The sequence below is a fragment of the Triticum dicoccoides genome, chromosome 7B (assembly GCF_002162155.2).
Source record: "Triticum dicoccoides isolate Atlit2015 ecotype Zavitan chromosome 7B, WEW_v2.0, whole genome shotgun sequence".
NCBI lineage: Eukaryota > Viridiplantae > Streptophyta > Magnoliopsida > Poales > Poaceae > Triticum > Triticum dicoccoides.
Window position 1 is genome coordinate 443,232,253 of NC_041393.1, and position 11,464 is coordinate 443,243,716.

Consider the following 11,464-nt stretch of genomic DNA (forward strand, 5'->3'; position numbering starts at 1 on the left):
AAAACACCAAAGCAATACGCCATCCAGCACAGATGATTTTTCATAAGAAAACATCGGCAATTGAACACTTGCAAAAAAATACACAGGAAATGCTGCCCAGCAAAGCACGATTCTAGTGAAGTGTCCAAACATGCCTAAAAGCAATAGATCGTCAGCAGAACAGACACTAACATATGGTCCCCACGTGTAAACAAGGGTTACATTTGCCGTCTTGTAGAGGAGTCCATCCTATAAGGTTGGCAGGCTTCCAACACGGAACATTGATTTGTGCCCAAAACAGTGATCGACAAACAGCACAGGCAGCAAACTCGTCGGTCTGAAGGACTCCCTCCGTTCCTAAATATAAATGCATCTATATACATTTGCATGTGGTCCATAGTGAAATCTCTACAAAAGCTATATTTAAACACGGAGGGAGTACCTCCGATCCATAATAAGTGTCGCAGTTTTGAACCAAGGTTGAACTAACCTTAGTTCAAAACTGAGAAACTTATTTGGATCGGACGGAGTATTACACAACATAACACAGAATGATTCCAATATACAGACGCAGAACATAATACGACTTAAGCAAGACACGTGTTCTACCATCTCAAACACGCAATGATATGGAGATTGTGTGACCAAACAAGGGTGTGACTGCATCTAAAAGAGCATGACTTTCTTTCCCTTGAAGTAACCGTATCTCAGTGTGCGGCCAGATTTGGGATCAAAGACATCATCATCATCAGACTTATCCTCATCCACGTAGTCAGGATTGCGCCAGCACGGCATGGGCACAGGCCACCTGCAGTTCAATTTTAATGAAATAATTTGTCCAAAACTTAACCCCATCTTAATATGCATCAGAAGACCAACCTGTTCAACTTATTGTTGTCATCTTCATCCATTTTCAAGAAAGGCGTGTCAGAGGGATCACTATCATTGCCAGCTTCACCAAGTTTACTGTCAAACATACCAATAAAAAGATTATGCTTCAGCAAGCTTCTTAAAATATTCAGATAAGAACTTATGTGATAAGCACTTGGATACCTTTTTGTCTCAAACAATGCTAGAATTTTGAAAATCTCCTCCAAAAACAGGAACGGGTTCCTATTCTCTTATCATAGAAGTTCATGCCAATAACATCCCCATCAAGACTGACAAGAGGGCCTCCAATCCCAGCCTAGCAAGTTGACATGGAAAAGCTGTGATTTCTATTCCAAATAGGTATTGCTAGCCAACTTATTCCGATGCAACTATACTTTTTCAGAAATACAAGGCGTATTTTGTCTGCCCAAATTCAAGCTTTGACCATTGATTAATCCAATAATATCTAGGTTTTGTCAAAAAAAACATATTCCAAAGTACTTTCTCATAGCCATGTTAACTGCAAGCAAAATAATGTCAGGGGAATTTACAGTCAAAGCTCGCTTTTGGACAGTCAAAACTACGCCTTGTAGAAAAACAGACGAGTATTTACTATCACCACAAAAAATCAGGGAATAAGAAACACTGGATTACCTTAGTGATTTTACACGTGGAAGTTGAGAGGAAATTGCAATCAAGTGTGCCTGTCCAGGAAACCAGATCCCCACTAGTAGCCATTAACACACCTGATTTGAAGCACCGCCCTACAGCTGCTACTTTAAAAGCCTTGTCCCAACGAAGCAGAGTATTTAATGGACGAATGGCAGGGTAATCCTTGACAGTAACTAGAGCGACGTTGTAATGCAGACTATAATGCTGTAGTGTCCCTTCTATGCATTGGCTGTTATTAAGCAACACTTCAATCTGCAAATAATACAGTGATGAGACTTGAGCAGCACCTCAAAAGAACAGCAGTCGCAAAACAAGGAGCACCAACCCTCAAGTTTTCAACAATCTTGTTCTCATCACCAGAATTTCTAACCAAGCTTGCTGATGTCAAAATTATCCTAGATCCATTCCATTCAATAAAGAAACCCGTGCATGCAAAAACCCTTTTTTCTCCTGCATGATTCTGGCTATTAGCTAGTTGTAATCAAAACAGAGATGAAACAGTAAATGGCACATTACTGTAGAATCACCACTGAATGAAGCCAGTGCGACAACATTGTGATTTATGTTAGAAGCTCTTTTACTAAATTTTCTCCAGACACCTTCACCATGTATGTCGCCAAAAGTCTCTTCAAAAGTATTAACCAAAATCATGCCAGCTGGAGAAATATACAATTGTAGAATAGTTGTTAGTGTGGTACAGGATTGCTGTAGAAGGTCAGAAATTTAGAAGCAGTGACACACCTCCTAACATGGAGGACGGTAACTTCGGGTAACCCATGGAATCTAGATCGAACTGCTCCTGGTTGAGCAATTCTACATATACTGGCAACAAGGTCAAAGTGATCAGTACTGACATATACTATACATGAAAGTAAATTCACATAAATCCTGCATATGATAAGCATGTAACATTAGTTATATCATGACAACAGCCTGAGCACAACTAACGTTAGAAGTCGGCATGCATGAACATACCCAAGAATGTAGTGTACGTATGTTTTCAAGGCGTCGCCTAGGCGTCGCTTAGGCGTCAGAGCGCTCGGGGACGTCAAGGCGTCGTCGTCGCCTTAGTTTTCTGTCTAAGGCGTCCGCCTTCTGCTGTTGAGGCGTCCAAGGCGTCGCCTAGGCGGATAAGGCGCCGCTTTAGTTGATTTTGGACGCCCTGGACATGCGTGGGCAGGTTGAGCGGGAACCAGCAGCTGGCGCGCGCCAGAAAGAGGAATTGGCGGGAGGGAAGAGAAATTGGGCGGGAGAGAGGGGGTAAACAGAGGCAGGAGAGAGAGGGGAACACACCCGTGACTCCAAATCGAGGGGAAAAGAGAGAGGAGCTCTCTCCTCTCACGCCGCCGGCCCAGATCCGCTACTCCTCCGCCGGCCTCCCCCTGTCCGGCCAAGCTCCTCCTCCACAGGCCCTTCCCCTCTCCGGCCAAGATCCATCTCCGCCGGTCCTCCCCCTCTCCAGCCAAGCTCCTCCGCCATATTAGTACCCCTACCGCCTAATAATAAGTGTCTAAGGCGTCGCCTCGCCTCGCGCTTTGAGCGCCTAGGCGTTGAGGCGCCCCCCCCAGCGCCTTAAAGCGCCTGGGCGCCTTGAAAACATAGTAGTGTACATATGCTAACTGATAAGATCTAACAATATGATAAGTGAAAAGGCCAGACTAGTTGATATACACATGTAAACACTAGACTTGCACAGCTTCTAAATAACTACTATTACAAAGTACAAACTGCAACAATATGCATAATACCACAATGTTAAGTAGTCTCGAGGAGTGGGGTGGCTGTGTGCTCACCTTCTGGATGGCTGTTAGATTTCTCAGCTATTGGTCTTGCTCCAAACCTGCCAAACATATAAATGACTAGTTGACTACTAACCAAAATGCAAAATGGATCAGACCAGTGCATTAATACGCAAAATGGTGCCAGAACCTACATGGATGGAATCATAGGCAAGGAACAAGATAGAGAAATGAGGACCCCAAGTCATGCAAAAAATGTTTCATGAAAACATGATCGTAATGCACATTCCAACAAGACAAACATACAGTTTACAACATTGGCACAAGAAATAGAGTGGGGACATCCTGAACCCATGGGCATATGACCCGCTTTTTAAAAATGCATTTTAAACGCGTTTTACAATGTCAAAAAATTCGAAACAAAATTTCACACATACATCTTCGCAACATGTGTGTGCGGCACAAAGTTTTGTGAAAATATCTCTATTTTGCCATAGCAAAGAAGACAAATTTCAGTGCTTCTAAATAGCATTCCATGACCCTTTTTTTTGTCTTTTTTGCACAGGCCAAAGAAAAGGTTGTTTTTTCCCAAAACTTCCTGTGCGCACATAGAATTTGAAGATGTATGCGTGAAACTTTTTTCAGAATTTTTTTGGCATTTAGAAATGAGTTTTCCAAAGTGGTTTCATATGCCCATGGGTTCATCCATGTACTTCCCAAGAAATATGACTAATCTAGTACAGGACAACTGTGGATCTATGATACAAGCCAAAGGGGCAAATATTTTGGTTGAGGTGGCAAAGGAACATGTAAATATTAAAAGTAAACACTGTGAACTGCAAAGCACAGATCCCAAATAGGCTAAGGAACAGCAGAGAATGATCCAGGAAGAGCTAAGGTAGAGTAGAGTTGGTGAACAAAAGGGCATATATCAATAGATGTACCGTGCAAGACCAGTCTTCTTTTGCTGGGACGTCCAGTAATGCTCCAGATGCTTGAGAATTGTGCCACATGGTAGGAAAACGGCTCTTCTAGTAGTCAGAAAAAGGTTCATGCCAACAACCTTCCCACCAACAGAAAGAAGTGGCCCACCTTCCCAAGCCTATAACACAACAAAGGTGACAGGCAACAAGGGTTAAATTTGAACAAAATGTTGTATAGAACAACAGTTAAATATAAAATCATTCTTATTGTCTCCATTCATAACAGAAATAGACTAAAATGCTCATCTCGTCATGCAAGTGTACCTCTGAGATTTTACAATCAAGATCTTCATCATCATCAGATACCTTTAAATCACCATCCGATTCCACATTCTTGGTCATTATTCCACCATTGACGTCACGCCCCATAACTACTAATTTCTCACCATGGGGGTGCATGTTGGAAAGATTGAACCTGAACATCAAGGAACGCATCGACATTGACAACAGCAAAGTTGCGATCTAAATCATATTCAGCCATCACCCCCATATACACTTCATTGCCTTCATGGCGCACTTCAATCTACAGAATGGTAAGGCAAGAAATAAGCACACAATTATCAGAAGTGAGCAAAATTAGTAAAGGATGATTGTCATTGCCAACCTTCAAGTCATCATGGTCTTCATTTGTACCATTCAGAGCTCTAACCAAACTTGCAGAAGTCAGAAACCTTGTAAGGTGGCACCCCTTGCGTTCCATAGCTATGCCCGAGCATGAAAATAGGATTGTGCCTTCTGCAGAAGATCGCAATTTAAATTATTTATAATTGGCTGTGTTCAAATATATTTTGTTGGAAAATTGAGAAGACTGAGCATATATAATCACCATTGTACAAAGTAATAGAGACGACGCTTTTAGACATGTATGATATTAGCCTATCACTGAGCCCAGACCGAACACCTTGATCAGAGTCCCCAATGAAGCGACCTAGTTGAAGGAAATAAAACATTAAGGCAACTGTGAATAATCAAATTAAGCTCCGGAAATTTCAGGGGAAACCTAGGAGAGAAGAGGAAGATCTAGCAGACCTGAGACCCATGATTCATTTTTGGAAGCTCTTCTGCTCTTACGAAAGCTTCTAGTGAGATGATCACCGCTCCTCTTAGCTTTCCGCATCTTTTTGAAGACTGGAGCAGACCTTCCTTTTAGACAGTAAAACAATAGGGAAAAATGTGGGGTCATAAGCGGTGAAGCAGCGATATAAAACTATAACAGAGCAACTAATCAGGAACGCTAGTAATGGCCTTATGTCAGGGTTGCTGGTCCTTGACTTGCCCAAAACACCAACAGTGATAATTTTGGTTGGGGTACGCAAAGAAGGTGGCGAAATAGCATCCTTTCTTCGCTCAATTATTAGCATGGAGTGCTGACATGAAAAGGCATGTGCACTGTTACACCTGATGTCTAGCCTAGGTTGCGTCCAACTGTATTTGAAGTGCCACCTTGCTCCCCCAAAACATACAGGTATGGTATCATCTTGGAGCAAAGGGTTTACCAGTCAAAACTGAAGAAAGGGGCTCACTACCCCAAATTTTTTGGCGCAGGTTATAGTACACTGGGATTAAGGTAGTCAAACCTAGGCTTTACATTCCATATACAAAAACAACATAGAAGCCGTATATGCAACCACACAAATGAAAAACTTTCTCATTTTAAAGATTTCCTCTTGTCCGTCTAGAAGAGGCAATGCAAAGAGGGGAAGGAGGGGCCTAGGGGGCAGGAAATCCTTAGAGAATCCAGATGAAGATGAAGGACATTTAGATTTAGGACCTACATCTTCATCTGGATTCTGGATTCTGGAAGTGTCTCCTGCCCCCCAGCCCCCTCCTCTTTTTCTCCTGGAGAGTGACAGCCAGGGGATCCTGTTAGGATTGCCCTGCCCTGTGCCTTCTAAGGCTGGACACCAGGCACGTGCATCGCCCTCCTCATCCCTTCCCTCGCTCTTGTGTGACTTCAGGCACCTTAAAACCTAAATTTTACCCAAAAATTCTTGCGGCGGGAGAGGGGTACGCTGAAATCCAGTTTTGTGCCCCACGTCTTGTGGTATGGGGTGTAGTGCTGTTTTCTCTTGTACCTCCAGCCGATTACATGCATCCATCTAATTGGAACTTTACTTCAGCGGGTTGACTGCTTGATTAGGTGGTATAATCATGGTGTTTATGTATACAATCTTTGTTTAGAGACCTGCTTAAAGGATCTAGTATGATTTCTAATCAACAAGCAGCCCTACCAGAGTAACAGCAGCACATGAATATCCTTGTGCGGTTTCAGATTAGTTCCCTTGTGTTCCTTTTTTGAATTGTCAAGGGCATGTTTCTTTTTTAAAAATTATCAAGAGCTTGTTTCCTTTTAAAAAAACTATCAAGAGCTTGTTTCAGTGCAGCATATTAACAGCTATATTCCTGCCCGTGCGTTCATTGAACTGGGCCATTGTCAATACCATCAGTCACTACACTTAAGCCTGACGAGCCTAGTGTCCAAAAGATTCGACACTTGTGGGGTCAGTTAACGGACTGCAACGATCTTGTGAGAGCGAATGAAGGGAGATCAGATATTGACAGTTAATACAGTACTTATTCGCTGTTAATTTTTACATTTCCAATTAAAAGTACCTAGCTACTGGGAACTATTGTAATGAACTCTATTCTCTATATATGCAGTTTTGGCTTGGAAAGTAAGAGAAGAGATAAAACTTTAGAGTAAAGTAGTTAGCATATCTCGTCTTCTTCCCTGGTGATTTTCCTCTTTCCCTGACCAAGTCGACAAACCCTAGCCATTTCCACCCTTATACACCTCAAATCCCGGGCTGGGGCATTGACAAAGGTATAGTCCTTCCTCGGACGGCACGGTGGCGAACGAACGGGAATTCAGCAGAGAACCCTCCCGAGTTTCAGGCATCGGTGGTTCGAGCGATGATCTGACTCGATCCGGCGGCGTGAGGTGGCAGTAGACCAATTCGGACACAAAGCAAGAGGTTGGAGCAGGTTGTCGACGAACATCTCATCCACAATAAAATCCCTGGTTCCATCTTGCTCTATGTGTCACCGGTGGCTGATTTTTGGATGGCAGCAGGATCTCACCATTTCGATTTGGGTTGCTGAGCTTGTCTTGGTGTAAAACTCCTCTTCTAAACCGGTGAAATCACGATGATGAGGACAACGACCAGGCAGCAACTGGCGAACTTCGATGACGATCAGCTGTCGAACGCTTGGAATCTGAATTGGCGAAGGTGCGTGAAGATATTGCAGCACTTGAGATTTTAGCGGCTGGCATCCATGAAATCAAGGTCAACATGTAGACTGTCCAAGCACTTGATACGATGATGACGAAGTATTCTGCTGGACAGGAAATCCTCATACACAATCACAGAGCATTCTGAAGGTATATTATTTCAACAGAAAGCACAACACACTCCTGTGCTGAACCCACCTTCAGATACTGTGCATGAGACTGAGAAACAGATATTGGACCTGTCTTTCAGACACCAGTGACATCGGGTCAAATTCAGATAAAACAAATGCCACCAGTTACTATTGTTTACTCGGACAGTACCAACTGTGTGACCTCCAGAAGTAAATACATCCACAACACCACAGCAATTTGTGCATCCTAATGGCCTTCATGTTCCTCACCACCCACAAACCGATGGATAGACCAAAAGAGTCAATCAGTGTGTGGAACATTAGCTCAGGAGCATGGTCTTCTAAGAACCTAAGTAATGGTATATTGGTATGGCTGTCATTCGCAGAATGGTGGTACAACACTTCTTTTCACTCTGCATTCGAACAGTTGTCATTTGAAGTGTTATACAACTACCCACCCCTATGGTTGGCGAGTTTGTTCTGTAAGATACATTCTGTCCAGCAGTTCAGTTAACAGCTATGAAAAGCAACAGTTACTGCACAAGCTGAAAGAAAATCTCCAAGTTGCTCAAGAACGCATGAAAATGCAAGCTCACAAGTTAAGGACAGAAAGACAATTGAAGGAAGGAGCAATGGTATCTATCAGAATCCAACCTTATCGCCAGAATGCATTTGGGTTAAGGGGGGTGCTGAAACTGCGATCTAAGTATTATGGACCTTTTAAAGTGCTACGGAGAATTGGTCAGGTGTCCTATAAACTGGCAGCAATGCATCCTGTGTTCCACATCAGCCAGCTCAAAGAACATGTTGGCAAACATGGCTGTTACACTCCCTCATGCTCCATTAGTCACTGAAGATGGCAAGATCAAGACAACACCATTTTCTCAGCTGGACACCAGAACTATCACTCACAAGAAAGTCACAAGAAAGTTCCAGTGGAACAATGGCTAATCCACTGGGAAAGCTTGGGTCCCGACTCCCGATAACGCTACTTGGGAAGATGTCTGTTTCATCGAGACGACTTTTCCATCGTTCAAGCCTTGAGGACAAGGCTGATCTCAGAAGGGCGGCATTGTCAGTAACGTCAGTCAATACACTTAAGCCTGATGAGCCTAGTGTCCAAAAGATTCAGCACTTGTGGGTTCAGTTAAAGGACGGCCAAGATCTTGTGAGAGCGAATGAAGGGAGATCAGATACTGACTGTTACTACAGCACTTATTCACTGTTTACTTTAACATTCCAATTAAAAGCACCTAGCTACAGGGAACTATTGTAACGAACTCTACATATGCCGCTTCGGCTTGGAAAGGAGGTAAGAGAAGAGATACAGCTTTGGAATAAAGTAGTTAGCATATCTCGTCTTCTTCCCTGGTGATTTTCCTCTTTCCCTGACGAAGTCGACAAACCCTAGCCATTTCCACCCCTATCCACCTCAAATCCCCTGCTGGGGCATGACAGCCATAAGGTTAGCGTAACCTCTGTTATTCAAGTAACCATTTGGCCTGTTATTTGCAATCACTCGGTGCACAAAAATCTCATAGTAAACATTGGCTGCATGGGCATCCCATTTTGCACTCGATTTCCTGGCTGATTTTTTCTACTGTCAACATCTAGAGACAACACAGACAGAACATTATTATTTATCTAACAGACTTTGTGAAACCATTTCCTAATTTTTTTAGTTTTGCATTCCGTAATCCAATCCAGCCGTAGGAAGATGAAAACTAGAGTCAAAAGTACGTATTCCATTGCACAACTCAATCCATTTCAAATTATTCTATTTCCTCCACCAAAATCGTGCAGATCTAATAAAGATAATACAAGAAGGAAAGTTACCTTCCTTTGGGCTTAATTCATTTCAAATTATTCTATTTCCTCTACCAAGATCGTGCAGATCTAATAAAGATAATACAAGAAGGAAAATTACCTTCCTTTGGGCAGGACAAGAGGCTGGCCAGCGTCAGCTTGGTGCCTTGGCTACTCGTCCCGCGGACTTCGGTTCAACGGCGGGATCTTGTACAGCCCGTGGACGTACGAGGCGGGGCACGCAACGTGCGAATCGTGGAAGGAAGGACGAGCCTGGACAGGCGGCGAGGGGCCGATTTTCAATGGCGGGGAGGCGGCGGCGGCGAAACCCTAGTACGATTCTCGATTGGGTCAGGGACGCGCCCTTTTATTTGATGGTAGGAAGGAGGTAAATAACTCCAGAGTTGAGGGGTAGTCTGGTTTATATACAGTCCGCGGGAGGACCAAATAAGCGGGTCACCGGCCGCTTCCCAGATAATTAATTTTTGGGCGCTACTCTGCACCAGCGCACCGGCGGAACGATTTGGCCGGTCCACCTAGGACCGTAGGATTCCAAGCGATGCAAATGATTGCTAGACATCGGATATGCCTCCCCCGCTTTGTTCTTTTTTAGCGAGCGCCGCACATCAGCGAGAGGAGGCTGCGGCGCTATCGATCCCCCGCCATAATCCCCCGCGAGGCGACCGAGTCCGAAGCACCGCCGCTCGCCGCCCTCGCCGACGTTCGCCGCCCTCACGCAATCTCCTCCTCCCGCTCAAAAAAAAAGATCCATGGAGGCACGAATCCTCGCCGGTTCCAGCATGAAAAATCCTCATGCACGCCATCAGATGCAGCTCCCTCCTCGTCGATGATTGCAGCTCCGTCGTCATCCCCTGCTTGCAGCTCAGCTCCGCCGTCGTCCCCTTCCTGCAGCTCCGATGTTGTCCCCTGGTTACAGCTTATCTTCATAGCAAACTCTGTCAGTAGCAAATGACATCTCTAGTAGTAGCAAAACTCCGATACGGTTGCAACAATAAAAATCCATCGCCGTCGTCGAGCAACGCCGCCGTGGATGGAAGTAGCAAAATTTGACTTCGGTTCCAGCAAAATCAAACATGGTTGTAGCAAAAAATAATCGATCGGAAAAAACAGGGATGTAGCATCTCGTGAGAATGAATGTAGCAATCGTCAACACCCGTGGTAACAAAAAACTGACAAAAAGTTGCATCAAGAAACACAGTACTGGGTCTCGCATGTCATGGAGATGGGATGTAGCAAAAATTCGACAAACACATGCAGTAACAAAAAATCAAACGGTTGTAGCAAAATCGTACGCCGATTCCAGCAAAAAACACCTTGAGAGGAGATTTTGGGCGGGGGTGGGTGGAAGCAAAAACATGAGCCGGTTCCAGCAAAATCAAAACAAGGTTGTAGCAAAAACTCGCCGTTGACGTGGTCAATTGCAGCTCGGCCATGGCGGCTAGCGCATCCGGCTTCGCCGGCCATGGAAAGGGGCGCACACGGTTGCGAGCAACCCATGGCGATGAGCGCGCCCAGCTGCGCACTCCTCCCTGCTCGGGTGGCTGTGTCCGCGACCGACAGGCGGGAAGGCATGGGGTAGCTCGACGGCTAGAGATGGAGGAGAAAATGGCTAGCAGGAGCAAAGGGCTTCACGAGATGGAGGAGAAAATGGCCAGCAGGAGCAAAAGGCTTCAGGCCATGGCTGGGGGTAGGTGAGGAGGAGAGGAGAGGATAAGGAATGAGATAAGATGGAAGAAGAGCACGAGCGACCGCTTTAGATGGGGAGTGGGTCCATCAGACTAAGTCGCGAGCGTGACCGGCCAAAGATTGGCCCGGCGCGCCAGCTCTAAACGTTTACCTTAATTTTTTTGGAGATCCGCTTCCCAGTTTTTCTCTTTTATAGGGGCAGATCCGCTTCCCAGATAAGTCGGTTTACAGTAGAGTGCAAAGTAAACTAAGGAAATTCAATTTGGCTTACGGGAGCACGTGGTCCTACACGCGAAAAATAATTTTTAAAATGTCAGAAAACCTTAACAAATTACCTGCAAAGTT

At 44.6% G+C, this 11,464-nt stretch overlaps 1 pseudogene; it reads right to left on the bottom strand.

Moving 5' to 3' along the window:
- Positions 1-116: 116 nt before the first annotated feature.
- LOC119336182 lies at positions 117-11,163 on the bottom strand (annotated as a pseudogene).
- Between the last annotated feature and the right edge of the window lie 301 nt (positions 11,164-11,464).